Source organism: Lolium perenne, chromosome 5 (genome assembly GCF_019359855.2).
Source record: "Lolium perenne isolate Kyuss_39 chromosome 5, Kyuss_2.0, whole genome shotgun sequence".
NCBI classification, from domain to species: domain Eukaryota; kingdom Viridiplantae; phylum Streptophyta; class Magnoliopsida; order Poales; family Poaceae; genus Lolium; species Lolium perenne.
Genome location: NC_067248.2, coordinates 108809582 through 108834759, shown reverse-complemented (window position 1 = coordinate 108834759; position 25178 = coordinate 108809582).

Here is a 25178-nt window from a genome sequence, read left to right as displayed (position 1 = left end):
TGGTAAAACATCTCCTTGCCAAGGAGAAGATACATGTTCCATTCCTGCCGCTCGCCCACTTGATTTAGTAAAGTACTATGATAAAAAGTTTAGTTTATAAAAAGTTTAGTTTAGTTGACTGTTTAACTACTTATATTAAATTAAATATTAATTAGAATTATTTCAGTTCTTTGTCACTGTTCATGTTCTAAGTATATACATGCATAGCTTGTCTAATTTATTTTAGGGCGTTGCTACACAGTGCCCAGGCACCGGTTAGTCTTAGGGAGTGCCCCACCTAAATATAGAAACAAAATTATTCTAACATTCTACATGTTCCGAAAATAGAAACCGCACGTTCTAGAAACAGAAACTGCTCGTGCCGCGCGGGGCCTTCTCTTCCCCGTGCTCCAGTTTTGATATTTTGATCGCGAAGCAAAAATACATCCACATCTGTGAACTAAAAATTCAGACCCAAAAAAAGTAAATAGGTGCGCGTCACCACCTTCTTTCATGTAAAGAAGTAGCAGCGGCGGATGTAAAAAAGTAAAAAAATTACATCTAGAACTTGGGAGGAACCTACTTTTATTACATCAAGATCTGCAGGTACATTCTATTTTCAAGATCCTAGATGTAGAAAAAGGAAGAAAAAGAGATTCTAGATGTAGAAAATGGAAAAATAATACATCCACCGTTGTCATTATTCTGGATGTAAAAAAACGATCAAAAAGCACATCCCAACTCCAAAAAATACTAGCAGAATATATCATGCATGAACTGGAGAAGACATGGAGGTGCGGGGGTTGAGAGGAAAATCAACATTAATGGTAATCACGCCGGCCGCTGGGGTCGTCGGAGCCCAAGCCAGAGATTGCAATCGGCGGCGGCGCGGCACCGTGTCCAGGGAAAGGGACTCTGGGGCTAGGGAGGCTCGGCCGCTCGGGGATGCACACGTTGATCGAGTCCGTGCTCGAGCATACGGCCATGGCGGGGCCTGGGCGGCTGATCCGGCCGTTGCGGTCCAGATTCGCCGGTCGAACGCCGCCTCAATCGTGCGCGCTTGGTGGAGGTCGTGCGTGCCGGCGGAGGTCCGGCGCGCCGTGTGGTTAGCCCAATCCTGCTCCTATTTCCACTCGGATTTGTGGAGACGAGGGTGCAGGTTGGGGATTTTTTCATCTCCTGGAAGTGCTCGAGTTCGTGGGGTGGAGGTGGAGAGATGGAGACTGGGTAGCTGTCATTTATTTGGACGGTACCGCTGCTTAGACTGGATCTTTCGATGGGGATCAGACGTGCAAGGAAGGTAGGCACCGCGTAAGACCGGAGCGTGCCCAGGCAAGAATTAGAATACGCGTTTATTTTATCAGATCAGGTATGTTAAATCCCAGTAATTAAATTTAGAGGACAGGAGTAGTGTTAACCCTTAATCCAGTATACAGGTGCAAATATTATTTAGCTAGTTTGGTCCGGACCAGTGGGAAGCAGGTGAACATTTGTATTCGTGCTTTTGTATAGAAAGATGACTCGATGGATCATTTAGCTTGGATGGAGGAATTTACTAAGAGATCAGCTTGGACTTGAATAACCGCTTACCTCTGATCGCCCTCTCTGGAACACCTCAAAATATTTCCACGCAGCTTCCTTCTTCTATCTTCTAAGAACGAATATTGCTGTCTAATCCCAAGAGTAGAAGTAGAGCTTTCCCTATGGATAGAACGGAAAGAAATGGAGAGAGGCTAGCTTGATGAGGCGATGGCAGAGATGCTCCAACGGAAGGTGTATTTATAGCGTACTTCTACACTGTTGGAACTTGGGAGCAGATAAAGATCAGCGAGGGAAGCTTGCCCTCTAAGGCATGTGCAATGGTTGATAAGGCTGTTTTATCTTAACGCTGTCACCATCTCAGAAATCATTGGCACTTCGAAAGCCATCGGCACCTCAGGCGTTATCAGGAGAAGAAGGACTCTCCTCTTACTTAAGAAGACGAGCGGTGGCATACATCTTTATCTTCATAGAATTTTACTTTCAATAAAGCTTTCTTAAGCTATAGCAATATTACCTTATCTTATCCTCATAGACTTATTAATAAAAGTTCAAGTATCGTTTATACGAGCATTTGATTGATTCGGGACACCCGAACAATTTTTCCAAGATTTTTCGCATAATACTGCGAGCGTCGACTTTGAAATATGAGTACAGTAAGCGAACTCGATAAAAAAGATCAGAAGTCGCCTGTGCTGGTTATGCCCAAAATTATCATCTAAGCCTCAGGGAAAATGTGAGTGCTGCAATGGATGATAATCAGAAGGTGTTTAAAAATAACAATACACGTTATCCTCCGTCAAAGCCTCAGGGAACATGTGAGTACCGCTAATGGCAAGGATAATATAACCTATGGAAGGCCCATGCCGGTACATCGAACAAGGAGGTACTAAGAGCAACGGAGTCAATAGCGAGTATAGTTTCCTCGATTTTCTCGGGGGCTACCTCCAAAAACGTACATTGTCGGTTGTAGCAAAGTTGTGATTACTACGGGTTCCTAGAACCCGCAATATGAGCTGATCACTCAAAAATTTGTTGTCGATACCTTTCATAACAAGCATCACAATACTGATGCCAAAAGGACTAGTGTATCAAGATTTGCAGCTTAGTCAACAAGTAACATCAGAAAAGTTGCCACCGGTGTTTGAAGACAATCTTGCGAGGTATCGATACTTTGTCAAAAGTGGTAAACGTGTCGTCTTTAGCAAGTCATTCATCCTTACAAAAGTTCTTTGAGATTGATGCAAAGGATTGGGTAACAAGTTACCTCATACATGTTGTGGGTATACTTTATGGGTATATCAATGACATGGCCTGGATCCGGCAAGCCCGGGTGGCCCATAGACGGTGATGGTGGCATGCGGCCCATCGGGCGGCCCAGTTGCTGTTGATCATGAAGGATGAAGTCTAGTTCAGGAGCAAGGAGCCGGATCTCAACCGACCTACGAAGGAGGCCGGATCCGTGGAAGCCCATAAAGTATCCGGATCCAGCACGACCAAGATGGAAGGCGGATCCTTGACGTACACGGCAAGATATTGTACCGTAGTTAGGCAACTTGTATTCCGGTTAGGACTCTCCTTGTAAATCCTAGATCTGTGCGCCTTTATAAGCCGGATCCCGGGAGCCCTAGAGGCACAACCACAACTCATTGTAACAACGCGCAAGCGTCCAGATAATTCCAGACAAGCAGCAGTAGGCCATGTCTCCGTGCAGGTGTTCCGAAGCTGGGTAACTTGCGTACTACCGTCCCGAGGACACTCCGCCCTATGGCCCCTACTTCTTTTCCCCCTTGTGAGGATCCCTCCTCCGAGGTACCGTCTACTAAGCAACGACAGTTGGCGCCCACCGTGGGGCCTGAGCCGTTTGGAGGCCGGAACCGGGAGGGCTCCGCCATGGGAAGCTACGACGACACGATCGCTGTGGGGCGTGTTCTTTACGCCGGGAACTTTCCGATCGTCCCTCCGGACGGGTTCTGGATTCCGGCTAGGACCAACCCCGTCAAGGTCTCCATCGTCCCAATCGGCGGCATCCACATCTTCATCGGCGAAACCGTCGATTCCGACGGGAACGCTCTGGTAAGTAATGCTGACGCGACCGCCGCCGAGCTGGACGCAGTCGCGAAGATCCGATCTGAGTCGCAGGAACTTCCTAAGGAAAATTCCGCCTTAGATCTGAAAAATCAAATCCCACCCAATCCGCCCTGGAGCAGGAGAAAACGGTGGAAGACCAATGCAGATCCGCCTGGGTCTCCCAGGTGTTAGAGAAGCAAAGGTGTCACTTCGTTCACTTCTTAGCCCATACCGCAGGGGCCGCCCCTCTTGAGGACGGAGTCGATCCCATGCAGGTTGAGGCACCCGGAAACAATGACGCTCTAGATCAGCAGGAGGCTGTCGGAGATAGCGACGTTCCAGGACAAGAGGGAGCCGGAGATCCTGAGGAATCAATCCTCGGCAACTTAAGCCCAAATTCCGACGATGCCTCCTCAATAGGCACAGAAGAATACAACCGCCTGACGAAGGAACTCGAGATCGGGGAAAACGCTGACGATTCCTCCTCCATGGATACGGAAGAGTTCAACCGCAAGCTAAAAGGGCTCGGAGGCGACGAGCAACCTGACCTGAATTCCGCCCAGCCTATGCAGGTTCTCGCAACCGTGGCACCGCTGGATCAGCAGGAACGGGAAGATGAAAACACCTCCTCCGACCTAGGACCGTCCAATGCAGGATCTCCGTTAGACCGGGAACGACCGCATGAGGAAGTCTTGTCCCCAGAAGAGATAGTCGCGCAGGCACGCATGGATTTAGTCGCGCAATCTGATGTCCTCAACAGACCGATAACTCCTGTCGACGCCGCAGATCTGGAGGCTTTAGAGGCCACAAGAAAAGAGATGCTGGCCACTGCCAAGAAGTTCGCCAACACCGCAGCTGCGATATTGGATGAGAGGAAAGAAGCTGCAAGCTTGATGGATCACTTTGAAAGACAGGATCGCGAAATCACCGAATCACTCACACACATCAAGCAGATGAGGAAGGAGTAGGAGGTAAAATAATTTATGCACAGGCGGAGGCTGATAGGATCGTTCGAGAAGCCATCCCTCCCCGCAGGATCACCTTCGCAACCCCTGCGGAGCAACAGCCGCTCGCAACTCCAAAGGATAACATGAAGAAAGCTGCAGAGCTCCTGAAAAAGAAGGACGAGGAGATTGACATCAACTACATCCGCAAGCTCGTTGCTTCAACAATGCAGCAGCAGAGTAAGGCAGATACTTCGCACAAGTTGGAATCCAACCCGGATCATTGTTTGTCCACCGCGCAGAAGGACGCCCTCGAAAGTCAACATCGTGATGGCGAATCGCGCACCGGATCCACGGAGCCCAGGAGACAAGCCAGAGAACATCCGAACCCGATCCCGGTGCCTTCGGATTTAACTCCGAGAGATCCAGCAAAGGGTAAGGGCCCGATGTACACTGGCAGAGACAAACACAGGAACCCATCACCACCACCCCGGACTCCGCGTCCTCCGCTGCCCCCTCGTCGACGCAGTCCTGCCGGAAACACTAGGACCCATGGGCCTGGTGGAATCAACATCCGCGACACAATGCCGCCGCCAAGGAACAAAACTAGGGAGCGCACGCCGGAGCCACGCAGGAGCCGGAACCAAGACCGCGAGCATGAACCTCGCAGGAGCCGGAATGAAGGCCGCGAACCCGAGCCTAGAAGGAGCCGGAACGAAGAACGCGCCCCGGAGCCCCGCAGGAGCCGGAACGATGGAGGCGACCGCCACCAAGAGGAAGGAAGCCACCGAAGCCAGAGTCAGCCACGGGAAGAACGCCGGGAATCTGCGGGTGGAAGCAAAAACTCTTACAGGCCCCCTCGCAGATCTCCCTCGCCACCACCCAGTGGTGGCGGAGGTGGAGGCGGAGGCGGAGGCCGGAGGTCCCGTTCCCGCTCAAAAACCCCTGGCGGCGGTCCCCGTGACGCACGGGAGCGGCTCAATGAGTACAGATCCGACTACATCGGCCCAAAGTGCTTTGGCAGGATGATCCGAGAGGAACCAAAGCCAAGAAGCTTGAACCTCAAGCTACCCGGAAACCTGAAGCATTATGATGGCAGCGAGAGGCCGGATACCTGAATCGAGGATTACTACAATGCAGTAACCTTCGCCGGAGGAACCCCCAATATAGCCTGCCGCATGCTCCAGTTGTACCTTATTGGTCCAGCTCGTGTTTGGCTCAGCGACCTCGAGGATAACTCCATCTTTTGCTGGTTTGACCTGAAGAAGGCCTTTGAGAACCACTTCAGGGGCACCTACAAGAGACCGGCCACCACAAGCGACCTTCGGGCCTGCATCCAGAAGAAGGGTGAAACATCCAGAAGCTTCCTCACCCGATGGTTGGCAACCAGAAACGAGTGCGAGAACGTAGATAACCGCACAGCTATGCACGCCTTCATTGGTGGCCTGCAGCGAGGAGGGCTGCTGCGGCACAAGCTTACCTGCCTGGTGAATGCGAACAAACTCATGCTTGATGAGATGATTAACATCGCCAGCGATCACACTGCCGTCGATGATGACGCAGGCGGAGATCTCGCAGCTACAGCCATACCCCTGCACCAACAGAAGAAAAACCGTGACAATGGCGTCAGCAACAGCAACAAGCGGAAGAACCCCTCGGAAGACCAGAAAGGCGGAGGATCCGACATGGTCGCCATGACGTTCCAACGCGGAGGTCCAGGAGGCGGAAGAGGCCGCAGACGTGGTGGCGGAGCCGGCAGGGGCCAACCGCGTGCTGACGAGGTCACCGCTGCTGGATCCCGCGCTCCCCAAACGTACGGGGAATACAGGGATATGCCGTGCTTGGCTCATCTAGATCCGGCTACGGGAAAATCCACTCACACCAATCGCAGCTGCAAGTGGGTCAATGACCTGAAAAACGACCCGGAGGCAGGATACAAGCGAGCCCAAAAGCACCGCCCCCGCGGCAAAGGAGGCAAGGGCAAGAACAAGGACAAAGAAGAGGACAGTTCCGAGGCAATGGACGAAGATGACGCTTCGCCGGATCCTAAAGAGGGTGCCGCAGCTAACAAGTCCAACCCCTTCGGAAAAAAGAGTGCTGGAGCCTACCACACCTTCCTCAGAACCCCAACAGTCCGTGCCAAGAAATTGGCGCTCCGGCTCTTGAACGCCACAGTTCCGGCTGTGCCGCAGTATGTCAAGTGGTCGGAGAAAGCCTGCACCTTTGACAGGTCGGATCACCCGGCCGTCATCCCCAAAGAATGCTACGCTCTGGTTGTAAGTCCCCGCATCGACGGGTTTGACTTCTCCAAGTGCCTTATGGATGGCGGAGCTAGCTTGAACATCATGTACCTGGAGACTCTGGAGAGGATGAACCTTACCAAGGAATAGCTCAAGCACAGCACCACTGAATTTCATGGTGTGGTTCCGGGTAAAAAGACAAATTCCCTTGGCAGCATCAAGCTTCCCGTGGCCTTCGGCGATGTTAACAATTACCGCGAAGAGATGATCACGTTTGAAGTAGTGCCCTTCAAGAGCTCCTACCATGTAATCTTTGGCAGGCCTACCTACCACAAGTTCCACGCCAGGGCATGCTACATCTACAACAAGCTCAAGGTTCCAGGTCCTAACGGTATGATCACCGTATCCGGAGACTACAAGAAAGCTAGGGACTGCGAGGAGGGCGAAGCCGCCTTTGCAGAATCCGTCATATCTGGAGAGGAGCTGCAAGGCTACAGAGCCGCGGTGGATCCGACTGAGATGCAGACCACCAAGAAGCAGATCTCCGAATAGAAGAACTCGTTCAAGGCCGCGATAGAAACCAAGAAGCATGACCTCGTTGAAGGGGACAGCTCCAAGCAGGTTTCAGTCGGAGCCAACATGGACCCCAAATAGGAAAGCGCGCTCGTCGAGTTCCTCCGAGCTAACATGGATATCTTCGCATGGCAACCTTCTGACATGTCCGGAGTACCAAGGGAACTCGCCGAGCACTACCTCAACATAAATCCGGGTGCCAAACCGGTGAAGCAAGCTATGCGACGCTTTGGAGATAAGAAGCGCCGCGCCATAGGAATAGAATTAGCAAAGTTACTAGAGGTAGGTTTTGTAATAGAAGTTATTCATACTAAGTGGGTCGCAAACCCCGTCTTGGTACCCAAAAAGAATTCTGAAATACTAAAAATGTGCATCGATTACTCCGGCTTGAATAAGCATTGTCCGAAGGATCCGTTCCCCTTGCCTCGCATTGACCAAGTCATTGATTCGACGGCAGGGGCGGAACTTCTGTGTTTTCTTGACGCATATTCCGGGTATCATCAGATCCGGATGAAGAAGTCCGACCAAAAGGCGACCTCGTTCATCACACCTTTTGGCACTTACTGCTATGTTACTATGCCATTTGGCTTGAAAAACGCAGGTGCCACATACCAACGTACGATGCAGCCGTGCCTGAAGGACCAAATTGGCCGGAACGTGCACGCTTACGTCGAAGACATCGCGGTCATGACCCGAAAGGGATCCGACTTGATCAGCAACATCAAGGAAACCTTCGATAATCTCCGACTGTACAAGATGATGTTAAATCCGCTGAAGTGCGTCTTTGGCGTGCCAGCCGGAAAACTCCTTGGCTTCATTGTTTCTCACAGGGGCATTGAAGTTAACCCGGAAAAAATCAAGGCAATCCTAAACATCAAGAGGCCAACTTGTCTCAAAGATGTGCAACAATTAACTGGTTGTGTTGCAGCAATCAGTAGATTTGTTAGCCGTCTTGGCGAGAAGGCCCTACCCCTATACAAGCTGCTGAAGAAAACGGACAAATTTGTCTGGGATGAGGCAACAGACGAAGCACTTCAGGGATTGAAGAACATACTCTCGTCACCACCTGTATTGGCAGCTCCAACTAAGTCAGAGCCTATGCTCCTCTATATGGCAGCCACCAACAAGGTAATCAGCATAGTAATCATGGTGGTGCGACAGGAAGAGGGTCACGAGCATGGAGTCCAAAGGCCCGTCTATTACATTAGCGAAGTCTTGAAGGAATCCAAACAGAGATACCCTCACTTTCAGAAGCTAGCTTATGGCGTATTCCTAGGCAGCCGGAAGCTGAGGCACTACTTCCAGGAGCACCCCATGACAGTTGTGAGCAAGGCTCCACTAGCAACAATCATCAACAACTCCGATGCAACAGGTCGCGTAGCAAAATGGGGCATTGAATTATCTGCCTTTGACATCAACTACGAAGCCAGAACCGCGATCAAGTCTCAAGTTCTAGCAGATTTCATCGTGGATTGGACTGAAGCGCCGGACGGCACACCTGTGCCGGAACCTGAAACTTGGGTCATGCATTTTGATGGGTCCAAGCAACATCAAGGCTCGGGGGCTGGAGTCACCCTGAAGTCACCTACCGGAGAAGAACTGCAGTACGTCCTGCAGATTCACTTCGAAGCTACAAACAATATGGCGGAATACGAGGCTCTACTACACGGTCTACGCATCGCTAAGGAAATTGGGATCAAGCACATCATATGCTGCGGAGATTCCGACTTGGTGGCACAACAAGTAGTCGGAACCTGGAACGCTAGAAACTCCGTCATGGCGGCTTACAGAGATGAAGTTGACGAGATCGCCAAGTGCTTCCTCGGATACGAAGTCAAGTACGTCAAGAGAGAAGATAACACAGCGGCAGATATGCTGTCCAAGCTCGGATCCGGCAGGAAGCCAATTCCGCCAGGCATTTTCCTTGAGCATTTACGGATACCCTCAGTAAAGGGCGCAATCCCGGAAAATCCAGATCTGGCAGTATCTCCGGCTAAGGAAGTGATGGCAATCATTCCGGTCTGGACTCAGCTGTTCATGGATTACCTCATCGATCGAAAGTTGCCGGAGGACGAGGTCCTCGCATGACAGATCATCAGACGAGCAAGGTCCTACACAATTGTTGATGGACAGCTCTACAAACGAAGTGCAAATGGGGTATTTCTCAAATGCGTCTCCAATCAAGATGGCATTGAAATCCTCGGAGAGATCCACGCAGGGGATTGCGGGTATCACGCCGCCCCCAGGTCCCTCGTCGCAAAAGCTTTTCGGTTAGGGTTCTACTGGCTAACAGCTAAAGAAGATGCTGAGAAGCTGGTGAAAACTTGCCGAGGTTGTCAGTATTACGCTACTCAACCAAATGCTCCAGCCCAAGAGCTGAAGACCATACCTATCACCTGGCCGTTTGCGGTCTGGGGGCTTGATATGGTTGGTAAATGATACGTCTCAAACGTATCTATAATTTCTTATGTTCCATGCTAGTTTTATGACAATACTCACATGTTTTATATACACTTTACATAATTTTCATGCATTATTCGGTACTAACCTATTAACAAGATGCCAAAGCACCAGTTCCTGTTTTCTGCTATTTTTGGTTTCAGAAATCCTACACAGGAAATATTCTCGGAATTGGACGAAACAAAAGCCCACGGTCTTATTTTCCACGGAGGGTTCCAGAACACCGAAGAGGAGACAGAGTGGGGCCACGAGGCGGCCACCCCACAAGGCGGCGCGGCCAGGAGGGGGGCGCGCCGGCCTATGGGGTGGGCCCCTTGGGTGCCCCCCTGCGCTGCCCCTTCGCCTACTTAATCCCTCCGTCGCGAAAACCCTAGTACCGAGAGCCACGATACAAGAAAAGTTACTGAGACGCTGCCGCCGTCAATCCCATCTCGGGGGATTCTGGAGATCGCCTCCGCACCCTGCCGGAGAGGGGAATCATCACCGGAGGGCTCTACATCACCATGCCCGCCTCCAGACTGATGCGTGAGTAGTTCATCCTTGAACTACGGGTCCATAGCAGTAGCTAGATGGTTGTCTTCTCCTCTTGTGCTATCATGTTTAGATCTTGTGAGCTGCCTATTGATACGTCTCCAACGTATCTATAATTTCTGATGTTCCATGCTTGTTTTATGACAATACCTACATGTTTTGTTCACACTTTATATCGTTTTGATGCGTTTTCCGGAACTAACCTATTGACGAGATGCTGAAGTGCCAGTTCCTGTTTTCTGCTGTTTTTGGTTTCAGAAATCCTAGTAAGGAAATATTCTCGGAATCGGACGAAATCAACGCCCAGTACCCTATTTTCACCGGAAGCTTCCAAAACACCCGACAGGCACCAGAGGGGAGGCCCAGGGGCCCCACACATGGTGGCGGCGCGGCCCAGGGGGGGCGCGCCCCCCTGTTGTCTGGTGGCCCCAGGCCCCCTCCGAGGCTCCCCTTTCGCCTATATAAGCTCCCTGACCTAAAACCCCGAGACGAATAAGCCACGGTACGAGAAAAGTTCCAGAGCCGCCGCTATCGCGAAGCCAAGATCTGGGGGATAGGAGTCTCTGTTCCGGCACGCCGCCGGGACGGGGAAGTGCCCCCGGAAGGCTTCTCCATCGACACCGCTGCCATCTTCACCGCCATCTTCATCACCGATGCTGTCTCCCATGAGGAGGGAGTAGTTCTCCATCGAGGCTAAGGGCTGTACCGGTAGCTATGTGGTTAATCTCTCTCTATGTACTTCAATACAATAATCTCATGAGCTGCCTTACATGATTGAGATTCATATGATGATGCTTGTGATCATTATGCTAGTCAAGTGGATTTTACTTATGTGATCTCCGGAGACTCCTTGTCCCACGTGTGTAAAGGTGACAGTGTGTGCACCGTGTGGGTCTCTTAGGCTATATTTCACAGAATACTTATTCACTGTTATGGATAGCATATTGAAGTGCTTATTTATATCCCTTTATGATTGCAATGTGTTTTGTATCACTATTTATATATGTGCTACTCATGTGATGTTATTAAAGTAGTCTATTCCTCCTGCATGGTGTAATGGTGACAGTGTGTGCATCGTGTAGTTCTTGTCGTAGATTATGATCATAATCTCTTGTAGGTTATGGAGTTGATTATCGCTATGATAGTATTGATGTGATTTATTCCCCCTTCATAGTGTAAAGGTGACAGTGTGTATGCTATGTTAGTACTCGGTCTATTTTGCAAAGATCTATTATACTCTAAGGTTACTTAAACATGAATATCGAATGTTGTGGAGCTTGTTAACTCCGGCATTGAGGGTTCGTGTAATCCTACGCAACGAATGGTGTTCATTATCAAACAAGATCGAGTATATGTAGCACAAAGGAAGAGAACTTATTTATTATGTGGTCAATGTTGAGAGTGTCCACTAGTGAAAGTATGATCCCTAGGCCTTGTTTCCACCACAAAGAATTGCTTCCTACGCCAGCAAGCTATTTTCTGGCGCCGCTTGTTTACTGTTTTACTGCATCTTTACTTTCTGCAATATTACCACCATCTATACCACCTGTGTTTTACTATCTCTTTGCCGAACTAGTGCACCTATACATCTGACAAGTGTATTAGGTGTGTTGGGGACACAAGAGACTTCTTGTATCGTGATTGCAGGGTTGCTTGAGAGGGATATCTTTGACCTCTTCCTCCCTGAGTTCGATAAACCTTGGGTGATCCACTTAAGGGAAAACTTGCTGCTGTTCTACAAACCTCTGCTCTTGGAGGCCCAACACTGTCTACAAGAATAGAAGCACCCCTAGACATCAAGCTATTTTCTGGCGCCGTTGCCGGGGAGGAAAGGTAAAAGGCACTCATACTCCGGTCCCAGGTAACTAAGTTATTTTCTGTACCGTTGTAAGTGCTCGAAGCTATTTCCTTTAGATCCTGCAATTGCATCTTTTGGTTTCTTGTTTACACTAGTTAGGCATAATGGAAAGTAACAATGAGCTTCTTATTCTATTTCCTGAGTTAAGACATGGATTGTTTGCTGCGAAAATTAAAAAACCTATGGAATCTTATTTGCATGCTAGTAGCAATGATATTAGTATGAACGCTTTGAACACCATTGTTGTTAATGATATGGAAAATTCTAAGCTTGGGGAAGCTTGTTTTGATGAGCATGATATTTTTAGTCCCCCAAGCATTGAGGACAAAATTTTCTTTGATGATACTTTGCCTCCTATTTATGATGATTATAATGATATTGGTCTTTTGGTGCCGCCTACTATGAAGAGTAAATTTTATTATGATTATACTATGCCTCCTACACTTGATGAGAATAATAATGATAGCTAGTTTGTTGAATTTGCTCCCACTACAACTAATAAAATTGATTATGCTTATGTGGAGAGTAATAATTTTATGCATGTGGCTCATGACAAGAATGTTTTATGTGATAGTTATATTGTTGAGTTTGTTCATGATGCTACTGAAAGTTATTATGAGAGAGGGAAACATGGTTATATGCATCTTAATAATATTAAGTTTCCCCTCTTTATGTTGAGAATCTTGAAATTGCGCTTGTGTTGTTTTTCTATGCTTACCACTTTGTTCTTCATGAATTTATTTGTGTACAAGATTCCTTTTCATAGGAAGTGGGTTAGGCTTAAATATGTTTTGAATTTGCTTCTTGATGTTCTCTTTTGCTTCAAATCTTATTTCTCGTGAGAGCATCATTAAAATTGCTGAGCCCATCTTAATGGCTATAAAGAAAGAACTTCTTGGGAGATAACCCATGTGTTTATTTTACTACAGCACTTTTGTTTTACATTTGAGTCTTGGAAGTTGTTTACTACTGTAGAAACCTCTTCTTATCATGTTTTTGTGCCAAGTAAAGTCTCTATGGTAAAGTTGATGCTAGATTTGGATTGCTGCGCAGAAACAGCATTGCTGTCTGTCACGAATTCGCGCAGAAGTCTCTGTAAAAAAATCAAAAAAATCTGCAAATTTATGTGTGTGATCCTCATATATTTACGCAACTTTCATTAGTTTTGAGTTTTTCCGTTTGAGCAAGTTAAGTGCCCCTTCCAGATTCGTCTTTACGGACTGTTCTGTTTTTGACAGATTCTGCCTTTTATTTTGCATTGCCGCTTTTGCTATGTTGAATGAGTTTCTTTGTTCCATTAACTTTCAGAAGTTTTGTGCAATGTCCAGAAGTGTTAAGAATGATTGTGTCACCTCTGAACATGTGAATTTTTATTATGCACTAACCCTCTAATGAGTTTGCTTGAAGTTTGGTGTGGCAGAAGTTTTCAAGGGTCAAGAGAGGAGGATGATATATGATCAAGAAGAGTGAAAAGCCTAAGCTTGGGGATGCCCCTGTGGTTCATCCCTGCATATTTCAAGAAGACTCAAGCGTCTAAGCTTGGGGATGCCCAAGGCATCCCCTTCTTCACCAACTTATCAGGTTTCTTCTATTGAAACTATATTTTTCTTCAGTCACATCTTATGTACTTTACTTGGAGCGTCTGTGTGCTTTTATTTTCGTTTTGTTATTTTCATTCTCTGAATAAGTTCATCCTTGTGTGGGAGAGAGACATGCTCCGCTTTTTCGTATGAACACTAGTGTTCTTCGTTTATGCTTTTAATGTTCAAGGGCGAAAGTTGATCGCTTCACTTGTTGCTATTTGGTTGGAATCAGAAAATGCTTCATATGGTCTTGAATAATTTGATACTTGGCAATTGTTTTGAGCTCTCATAAATCATGTTTAAGCTCTTGCATCATGTAGTTAAATCTAGTAGTGGAGAACTACTGTAGAGCTTGTTGAAATTTGGTTTGCATGATTGGTCTCTCTAAGGTCTAGATATTTTCTGGTAAAAGTGTTTGAGCAACAAGGAAGACAGTGTAGAGTCCTATAATGCTTGCAATATGTTCTTATGTATGTTTTGCTGTACCGGTTCATACTTGTGTTTGCTTCAAACAACTTTGCTAGCCAAAGCCTTGTACTGAGAGGAAATGCTTCTCGTGCATCCAAAAACCTTGAGCCAAAACCTATGCCATTTGTGTCCACAATATCTACCTACTATGTGGTATTTCCTGCCATTCCAAGTAAATACTTCATGTGCTACCTTTAAACAATTCAAAAGCTATTATCTCTTATTTGTGTCAATGTTTTATAGCTCATGAGGAAGTATGTGGTGTTTTATCTTTCGATCTTGTCATTTACTTCTGACAGACTTTCACTATGGACTAGTGGCTCATCCGCTTATCCAATAATTTTGCAAAAAGACCTGGCAATGGGGTTCCCAGCCCCAATTAATTAACTTGCATTAATAATTCTCTTCAGATGTTTTGCTCTGATCTATCAGTAAGCAACTTAAATTTGCAAATAGACACTCCTCCATGGTATGTGAATGTTGGAAGGCACCCGAGGATTCGGTTAGCCATGGCTTGTGTAAGCAAAGGTTGGGGGGAGTGTCATCTAATAAATAAAACTAAAGTACATGTGTAAACAAAGAGAAGAGGGATGATCTACCTTGCTGGTAGAGATAACGTCCTTCATGGGAGCCGCTCTTGAAAGTCTGGTTGATAAGGTAGTTAGAGTACCCATTACCATTCGTTGACAACAACAAACACCTCTCAAAATTTTACTTTTATGCTCTCTATATGATTTCAAAACTTGAAAAGCTCTAGCTCATGATTTAATCCCTGCTTCCCTCTGCGAAGGGCCTATCTTTTACTTTATGTTGAGTCAGTTTACCTATTTCCTTACATCTTAGAAGCAAACACTTGTGTCAACTGTGCATTGATTCTTACATACTTGCTTATTTGCATTCATCATATTACTTTGTGATGACAATTATCCATGAGATATGCATGTTGAAAGTTGAAAGCAACTGCTGAAACTTATATCTTCCTTTGTGTTGCTTCGATGCCTTTACTTTGAATTTATTGCTTTATGAGTTAACTCTTATGCAAGACTTTTTGATGCTTGTCTTGAAAGTACTATTCATGAAAAGTTTTGCTATATGTTATCTATTTGTTAGCAACCTATAGATCATTGCTTTGAATCACTCCATTCATGTCATATGCTTTACAATAATGTTGATCAAGATTATGATGGTAGCATGTCACCTCAGAAATTATTTGTGTTATCGTTTACCTACTCGAGGACGAGTAGGAACTAAGCTTGGGGATGCTGATACGTCTCCAACATATCTATAATTTCTGATGTTCCATGCTTGTTTTATGACAATACCTACATGTTTTGTTCACACTTTATATCGTTTTGATGCGTTTTCCGGAACTAACCTATTGACGAGATGCCGAAGTGCCAGTTCCTGTTTTCTGCTGTTTTTGGTTTCAGAAATCCTAGTAAGGAAATATTCTCGGAATCGGACGAAATCAACGCCCAGTACCCTATTTTCACCGGAAGCTTCCAGAACACCCGAGAGGCACCAGAGGGGAGGCCCAGGGGCCCCACACATGGTGGCGGCGCGGCCCAGGGGGGCGCCCCCCTGTTGTCTGGTGGCCCCAGGCCCCCTCCGAGGCTCCCCTTTTGCCTATATAAGCTCCCTGACCTAAAACCCCGAGACGAATAAGCCACGGTACGAGAAAAGTTCCAGAGCCGCCGCCATCGCGAAGCCAAGATCTGGGGGACATGAGTCTCTGTTCCGGCACGCCGCCGGGACGGGGAAGTGCCCCGGAAGGCTTCTCCATCGACACCGTTGCCATCTTCACCGCCATCTTCATCACCGCTGCTGTCTCCCATGAGGAGGGAGTAGTTCTCCATCGTGGCTAAGGGCTGTACCGGTAGCTATGTGGTTAATCTCTCTCTATGTACTTCAATACAATAATCTCATGAGCTGCCTTACATGATTGAGATTCATATGATGATGCTTGTGATCATTATGCTATTCAAGTGGATTTTACTTATGTGATCTACGGAGACTCCTTGTCCCACGTGTGTAAAGGTGACAGTGTGTGCACCGTGTGGGTCTCTTAGGCTATATTTCACAGAATACTTATTCACTGTTATGGATAGCATATTGAAGTGCTTATTTATATCCCTTTATGATTGCAATGTGTTTTGTATCACTATTTATCTATGTGCTACTCATGTGATGTTATTAAAGTAGTCTATTCCTCCTGCATGGTGTAATGGTGACAGTGTGTGCATCGTGTAGTTCTTGTCGTAGATTATGATCATAATCTCTTGTAGGTTATGGAGTTGATTATCGCTATGATAGTATTGATGTGATTTATTCCCCCTTCATAGTGTAAAGGTGGCAGTGTGTATGCTATGTTAGTACTCGGTCTATTTTGCAAAGATCTATTATGCTCTAAGGTTACTTAAACATGAATATCGAATGTTGTGGAGCTTGTTAACTCCGGCATTGAGGGTTCGTGTAATCCTACGCAACGAATGGTGTTCATTATCAAACAAGAGTATATGTAGCACAAAGGAAGAAAACTTATTTATTATGTGGTCAATGTTGAGAGTGTCCACTAGTGAAAGTATGATCCCTAGGCCTTGTTTCCACCACAAAGAATTGCTTCCTACGCTAGCAAGCTATTTTCTGGCGCCGCTTGTTTACTGTTTTACTGCATCTTTACTTTCTGCAATATTACCACCATCTATACCACCTGTGTTTTACTATCTCTTCGCCGAACTAGTGCACCTATACATCTGACAAGTGTATTAGGTGTGTTGGGGACACAAGAGACTTCTTGTATCGTGATTGCAGGGTTGCTTGAGAGGGATATCTTTGACCTCTTCCTCCCTGAGTTCGATAAACCTTGGGTGATCCACTTAAGGGAAAAACTTGCTGCTGTTCTACAAACCTCTGCTCTTGGAGGCCCAACACTGTCTACAAGAATAGAAGCACCCGTAGACATCACCTATCATGATCAGGATCATCTATTTGTAATGCTACATGTTGTGTTTGTTGGGATCCGATGAATATTGAATACTATGTCAAGTTGATTATTGATCTATCATATATGTGCTATTTATGTTGTTGCATGCTCTCCGTTGCTAGTAGAGGCTCTGGCCAAGTTGATACTTGTGACTCCAAGAGGGAGTATTTATGCTCGATAGTGGGTTCATGCCTCCATTGAATCTGGGACAGTGAAAGAAAGTTCTAAGGTTGTGGATGTGCTGTTGCCACTAGGGATAAAACATCGATGCTTTTTCTAAGGATATTTGTGTTGACTACATTACGCACCATACTTAATGCAATTGTCTGTTGTTTGCAACTTAATACTGGAGGGGGTGCGGATGCTAACCTGAAGGTGGACTTTTTAGACATAGATGCATGCTGGATGGCGGTCTATGTTCTTTGTCGTGATGCCCTAAGTAAATCTCATAGTAGTCATCATGATATGTATGTGCATCTCTATTCTGTCAATTGCCCAACTGTAATTTGTTCACCCAACATGCTATTTATCTTATTGGAGAGACACCACTAGTGAACTGTGGACCCCGGTCCTATTCTTTACATCTGAAATACAATCTACTGCAATCACTGTTCTCTGTTGTTTTCTGCAAGCAAACATCATTCTCCACACCATACATTTAATCCTTTGTTTTCAGCAAGCCGGTGAGATTGACAACCTCACTGTTAAGTTGGGGCAAAGTATTTTGATTATGTAGTGCAGGTTCCACGTTGGCGCCGGAATCCCTGGTGTTGCGCCGCACTACACTCCTCCACCAACAACCTTTACGTGGCCTTCATCTCCTACTGGTTCGATAACCTTGGTTTCTTACTGAGGGAAAACTTGTTGCTATACGCATCACACCTTCCTCTTGGGGTTCCCAACGAACGTGTGCTTTACCGTCACAAGCAACTCTTTTTCTGGCGCCGTTGCCGGGGAGATCAAGACACGCTGCAAGGGGAGTCTCTCACATCGAATCTCTTTACTTTGTTTATTGTCTTGCTTTACTTTATTTTATTTTTCTGTCTTGTTTTCTTTCTTATATCAAAAACACAAAAAAATTAGTTACTTGTTTTTACTTTATTTAATTCTGTTTGCTTAGTTTATTTTTTATTACTGCTACAATGAATACTCCTGAAAATACTAAGTTGTGTGATTTCACTAGCACAAATAATAATGATTTTATATGCACTCCTATTGCTCCACCTGCTACTACAGCAGAATTTTATGAAATTAAACCTGCTTTACTAAATCTTGTTATGAGAGAGCAATTTTCTGGTGTTAGTACTGATGATGCTGCTGCCCATCTTAATAATTTTGTTGAACTTTGTGAAATGCAAAAGTATAAGGATATGATGGAGATATTATAAAACTGAAACTGTTTCCTTTCTCCTTAAGAGGAAGAGCTAAAGATTGGTTGCTATCTTTGCCTAAAAATAGTATTGATTCATGGACTAAATGTAAAGATGATTTTATTGGAAAATATTATCCTCCTGCTAAGATTATATCTTTGAGATTAGCATTATGAATTTTAAGCAATTGGATAATGAACATGTTGCCCAAGCATGGGAGAGAATGAAATCTTTGGTAAAGAATTGCCCTACCCATGGACTAACTACTTGGATGATCATCCAAACCTTTTATGCAGGATTGAATTTTTCTTCGAGGAACCTATTGGATTCAGCTGCTGGAGGTACTTTTATGTCCATTACTTTGGGTGTTGCAACAAAGCTTCTTGATGATATGATGATCAATTACTCTGAATGGCATATTGAAAGAACTCCTCAAGGTAAGAAGGTAAATTATGTTGAAGAAACCTCTTCTTTGAGTGATAAGATTGATGTTATTATGTCTATGCTTGTTAATGGTAGATCTCATGTTGATCCTAATAATGTTCCTTTAGCTTCATTGGTTGCTCAAGAAGAGCATGTTGATGTGAATTTCATTAAGAATAATAATTTCAACAACAATGCTTATAGGAATAATTTTGATAACAACAGCTATACGCCATATCCTTCTAATAGTGGTAATGGTTATGGTAATTCTTATGGTAATTCTTACAACAATAATAATAGTGTACCCTCTGATCTTGAGGTCATGCTTAAAGAATTTATTAGTACACAAACTGCTTTTAATAAATCTGTTGAAAAAAAGCTTGGTAAAATTGATGTTCTTGCTTCTAAGGTTGATAGTCTTGCTGCTGATGTTGATTTTTTAAAATTGAAAGTTATGCCTAATGAAGATAAATATATTAAGTCATTTGCTACAGCAAACGCTATCCAAGTTCGAACTAATGATAATATTAGAATGATGGCTGAATTGCATGCTAGGTGGGAAAGAGAAGAAAAAGAAAAACTTGCTAAAGAGAATAATGTAGCTAAAGTTTGGATTATTACCACCACTAGTAATGTTGATGCTTCACATGTTTCTAAACCTCCTACTATCAATGGTAAAATAATTTGTGTTGGCAATGTTTCTAATTCTACTGCAAAGCGTGCAAAATTGCCTGAAATTGCTAAAACTGTTTGTGATAAAAGTGCTGAAATTTTTCAGAATGATGTAGATCATAATGGTTTAGATTTTGATAGTTGTCATATTTATGAAGTTATTAAGTTCTTACAAAAACTTGCTAGAAGTCCTAATGCTAGTGCTATAAATTTAGCCTTTACAAAACATATTACGAATGCTCTCATTAAAGCTAGGGAAGAGAAATTAAAACTTGAAGCTTCTATTCCTAGGAAGTTGGAAGATGGTTGGGAGCCCATCATTAAAATGAAGATCAATGATTTTGATTGTAATGCTTTATGTGATCTTGGTGCAAGTATTTCTGTTATGCCTAAAAAACTTTATGATATGCTTGACTTGCCACCTTTGGAAAATTGTTATTTGGATGTTAATCTTGCTGATAATTCTATAAAGAGACCATTGGGGAGAATTGATAATGTTCACATTACGGTTAACAATAACCTTGTCCCCGTTGATTTTGTTGTCTTGGATATTGAATGCAATGCATCTTGTCCTATTGTTTTGGGAAGACCCTTTCTTTGAACTGTTGGTGCTATTATTGATATGAAAGAAGGAAATATTAAGTATCAATTCCCTCTTAAGAAAGGTATGGAACACTTCCCTAGAAAGAGAATGAAGTTGCATTTTAATTCTATTATTAGAACAAATTATGATGTTGATGCTTCTTCTCTTGATAATACTTGATTTGCACTTTCTACGCCTAGCTGAAAGGCGTTAAAAAAAAGCGCTTATGGGAGACAACCCATTATTTTATTTCTGCAATTTTTGTTTTATATTTGAGTCAAGGTGCTTGTTACTACTGCATCAGTACCTTTGTATCTTTATTTTCATGTATTGTTGTTCCAAGTGAAGTCTCTAATAGAAGGTTGATACTAGATTTGGATTTCTGCGCAGAAACAGATTTGTTAGCTGTCAAGAATTCGCGTTTTTCTCTCTGTAGAAGAATCAAAAAAATCAGCGAAAATTCATGCATTATCCTCAGACTATTTGAATGCCCGTGCGTTGCTACGGTTTCTTAATTTTAACGACAACCCCGCTTTGCAACTGTGCATTCCAACCACCAAGTTGAACCCTTGCCCCCATGAGGATCATCCTTGCGCCCTTGCCCTACCTCCAAGTCCTTAACGCCCATTGATGCAGGGTCGATCTGGTGCGAGCTTGCCACCCTCTCTCCACTGGAGCTAGGCGGCCTTGGAGCTTGGCTCGAAGGTAGTGTTTGGTGCGCCCCGAGCGTGGCAGCGACCACTATCTCGTCCATACAGGAAATTAATTTCACGGTGACAGTAGGAACCATGATCTCAAAGAGAAGCTGCTTCTAGCGGCCAACAACCAGGAGCCCTCGTCTGTCCGGCCATTCAACAAACCAACACCCTGTGTCGTATGCTACAGAGAGTTGTTGAGAGCACGCTGATAGATTTCTCCTGTGTCGTATCCTCATGCGTTGCCCTCTCCTCTCGGTTTATCTTCATGCGACCCTCCCGAGAGTCCTCCATCTATTCATATCTCTCCCAATTTCCGAATCCTCTAGAAAGGATGCCATGGAGCCGATGCTAGTTCTCTCCATGAGGGCGGGGTAGCAAAGACCACATCAGCACTTACGACAGGTGCCCACAAGCTCCTCCTCGGTACATCCCCGTCGTCGATCTTGCGATGTGGCAAGCTCCTCCCGCCCATTCCCCTCCCTCTGGCCGCGGCCGTCACCGCCGCCCCATCTTGGTCGCCCCCGTCGTCCACGTAAGTTACACATAAATCTTGGATGGCAGGATATTTTATCAGCAACCGTCCATGGATCACTTTGTTCCAACGATTCAAGGATATAATATCTATAACGGCGGTGCTCTAAGTTGGAGTAAAGCTCCAAATTGTTTTATGAACAACTCGATATTTGTTGAAATCAGTTGTATTAAAGTTCCAGCAAATTGAAGCTGCAGATTCTAGACGATAAAAAAGGTTGTACATCTAGCAAAATATTTTCGATTTGAATTTGATAGCATAAACCTAGAAAAAGTGATGTATTATTTCTGTGGATCGAGCCTTGGGGACAACATTTGCGGAGCGTGCAGAGTCGGGACTGACGATCTCCTCAGTCTTGTGTGGCGTCGAGCTACGTGCAAGCCGTTTCATGTGCGTGGCAGAGTGTTTAGTGAGAACATAGAAGGAGAGTGGGTGGTGACATTGTGCGCCTCCAGGCCGTTCGCCCGGGGAGAGGGCGACATTAGGGTCGAGGCAGGGCACGCATCCTCCCCTCCCCCTCCCCCCGAGAGGAAGGCGGCATGTTGGGGAAGCCGTCCATCTCACATGACAATATCAGGAGGTGGTCGGTGTACAGGGCGACACGAACAGGACGAGGGCGAGGATAGTTGGAGGCAGCAACCGGGTTAAGGGCACCTCAGGGTGATCAGGCGGTGGCGCGATTGGATCGAGAGGGAGAGGAGAAACATCATCAAGATGGTTGTGACTTGTGAGATTTTTTTCTCGTGAGTGACATAAAGGAAACTGTATTGGTTCCAATTATACTCCATCCATTCTCGAGGAGAAAGTGCGTGGAGAGTAAGGAGGCGATCCACACACGATGAAATTAGTTAATGCAAACCACTTGTTCTTGCCATGCAGCGGGGCGAGCCGTCCTTTTTTCCTCCGCTTCCGGCAATCTCCGCCAGCGCCAGACCCCGGTCGTTCCCCTCGCCTCCTTCAGCTTCTTGTGGTGACCATGAAGCTGCCTCCTCCAGCTCTTCTAGCCGCTTGTCCCCCGGCCGACCCAGCTGGTCAGCTCCTAGATCGAGCCGGCTCGCCGCCGGCTTGCACCATCCCCGCGAGCTGCGGCCCTTCGTTGCTTTCTTTTCCCCAACCATGCACCTCTCTTCTGCCCTTCCATGTGTTCCCGACATCGTAGCTGTGTCCTGACATCGTCGGCGCCTAAACGGCGATGGAATCGAGTCAGTGTTATGTATCAAGTCAGTTTTGCTCCTACCGTACAAAAAAACGTTCGAACAAGATCGTATGTATAGCAGAACTCTGCATGCATACCAACGTTCTAGTGCAGCAGCTCCTCCTACACACTAATGGTAGAATGCATGGCTATGTAAAATTAATCTAGCAGAGAGAGTACGTAACCTGAATGTTCCTCATATTATACGTGTTTGTTCTGTAACAGTTTCATACATCAGGGTCGTCTCCTGCATGTTGGTGCCGCCACGCTCGCCCTGCACGCAAAGGTCATCGCCCGCAACATTATGCGGGCCATCATGCTCTTGTAGCGCCATGGGAAGGTCGCCACCCTCGTCCTGGACGTGAAGGCCCCCACCCACAGCAACACATGCAGGTCATCATACTCGTCCAACACCATGGAAAGGCCGCCGCCCTCGTCCAAGCCCTCGTCCAACACGGGAAGTCCGGCGCCAATGGCATGCTGAGAAAACCTCCATCAGCCCCTGCTCCACCGCGTGCACGCCTTGGCCGGTCGACGACATGTAGACCGCCGGCCACGCCAGGAACGCGGCCAACACCACGATGGCCGCCTCCCGCGCCATCGTCTTTGGTTCAGATTGGTCACGGGAGAGATGGGAAACACCAAGAGAAGCAGTTGAGTTGGGGAACAAGATGGAATCATGTCGGCGTGAGAAATCATTTTCATCAACCCGGCGAGCGAGGCGCCGTAATTTGCTGCTCGAAAATTGAAGGAGCAGCCGCAGCTCAATTAATTGTTGGCGACTTTTGAGGAAAGGTTTGCGCTGGAGAAGAGTCTAACGAGGAAGGCAAGCCTTTGATGCACGTATGGAAAACGTACCGGGATCACACCCAAATTTAATTCAGATCATTGTTAACAGGGAAGGCAGGGATTGTATGCAACTTTTTTGTGCCGAGCGGGGGCTGGGCTGGTCAAGGCAAACAAAAAATCGGACGGTGTTAGTTGTTGAGATTAGATTGGACGGAAAAGATGCTTCTAATGACGACCATCAAACACGTTGAGTGTCAAACAACCAACTCCAATTTAATAGTAAATATATGTACGCAACTTTCATTAGTTTTGAGTTTTTCATCTGAGCAAGTTAAGTGCCTCAGAAAAATTCGTCTTTACGGACTGTTCTGTTTTGACAGATTCTGCCTTTTATTTCACATTGCCTCTTTTACTGTGTTTGATTGGATTTCTTTGCTTCATTAAATTTCAGTAGCCTTGGGTAATGTCCAGAAGTGTTAAGAATGATTGTGTCCTCTCTGAACATGTGAATTTTTGATTATGCACTAACCCTCTAATGAGATTGCTTTAAGTTTGGTGTGGAGGAAGTTTTCAAGGATCAAGAGAGGAGGATGATATGATATGATCAAGAAGAGTGAAAAGTCTAAGCTTGGGGATGCCCCCGTGGTTCATCCCTGCATATTTCAAGAAGACTCAAGCGTCTAAGCTTGGGGATGCCCAAGACATCCCCTTCTTCATCAACAAACTTATCAGGTCACTTCTAGTGAAAGTATATTTTTATTCGGTCACATCTTATGTTCTTTACTTGGAGCGTCTGTTTGCTTTTATTTTTGTTTTTGTTTGAATAAATTCGGATCCCAGCAATCCTTGTGTTGGAGAAAGACACGCTCCGCTTTTTCATATTGAACACTGGTGTTCTTAGCTTTACTTTAATGTTCATGGCGAAGTTGAAAGCCGCTTCATTGATTGCTATTTGGTTGGGAACAGAAAATGCTTCATGTGGTAAATGGTATATTATCTTGAATAATTTGATACTTGGCAATTGTTTTGAGCTCTCAAGTAGATCATGTTTAAGCTCTTGCATCATGTAGTTTAAATCTATTAGTGGAGAACTACCGTAGAGCTTGTTGAAATTTGGTTTGCATGATTGGTCTCTCTAAGGTCTAGATATTTTCTGGTAAAAGTGTTTGAACAACAAGGAAGACAGTGTAGAGTCTTATAATGCTTGCAATATGTTCTTGTTTAAGTTTTTGCTGTACCGGTTCATACTTGTGTTTGCTTCAAACAACCTTGCTAGCCAAGCCTTGTACTGAGAGGAAATGCTTCTCGTGCATCCAAAAATCTTGAGCCAAAACCCATGCCATTTGTGTCCACCATAACTACCTATATGTGGTATTTTTCTGCCATTCCAAAGTAAATTGCTTGCGTGCTACCTTTAAAATTTCATACCTTGTCTTTACAATACATAGCTCATGGGAAAGTAGCCTAAAAAACTATTGTGGTGATGAATATGTTGCTATGTATCTTAGTTCTTGTAAGTTGCTTGTTGAGCGGTAACCATGTTTCTGGGGACGCCATCAACTTTTTTACTTTGTTGAATATCATGTGAGTTGCTATGCATGTTCGTCTTGTCTGAAGTAAGGGAGATTTCTCATGATTAAATGGTTTGAGTATGCATATTGTTAGAGAAGAACATTGAGCCGCCAACC